The sequence below is a fragment of the Papilio polytes genome, unplaced genomic scaffold (assembly GCF_000836215.1).
Source record: "Papilio polytes unplaced genomic scaffold, Ppol_1.0 DF823835.1, whole genome shotgun sequence".
NCBI lineage: Eukaryota > Metazoa > Arthropoda > Insecta > Lepidoptera > Papilionidae > Papilio > Papilio polytes.
In genome coordinates this window covers 2,022,797-2,023,240 of record NW_013525369.1, presented here as the reverse complement: position 1 = coordinate 2,023,240, position 444 = coordinate 2,022,797, and positions in this window count along the sequence as shown.

Genomic DNA, 444 nt, shown 5'->3' with positions numbered 1-444 from the left:
GTAGCCGCTGAAGCCTCAATTAGCGGCCTCATGTTAAAATTCTATGTGAACTGCGCTACCGCATCCGGGATGTTCATAAAACAATAACTATACTATGCTGTATTTTTTAAGTTATTAGGTCAAATATATCTGTAAAATTATATAAAATGAAAAAAATAGATAAAATGCTTTCTATTATATTGTAAAAGATTATCAAATATAAATATTTGTATTTATGTTGTAGTCTTAATTTATCAAATTCTTTCCAACTTTCGTTTGTAATGGAAAAATTACTATCGTAACTATTCCGTTGCCGATTCTAAAAAACACAAACCAAAAATATCTTACCCGCACAAACTGAGACAATTATATGTTTTACGAAGATTTCGTGATATATATATGTCGGCGCAGTCCATTTCCATAACGAACATCGAGCACTGGAACGGCGGCCATCTTATAAAAGTG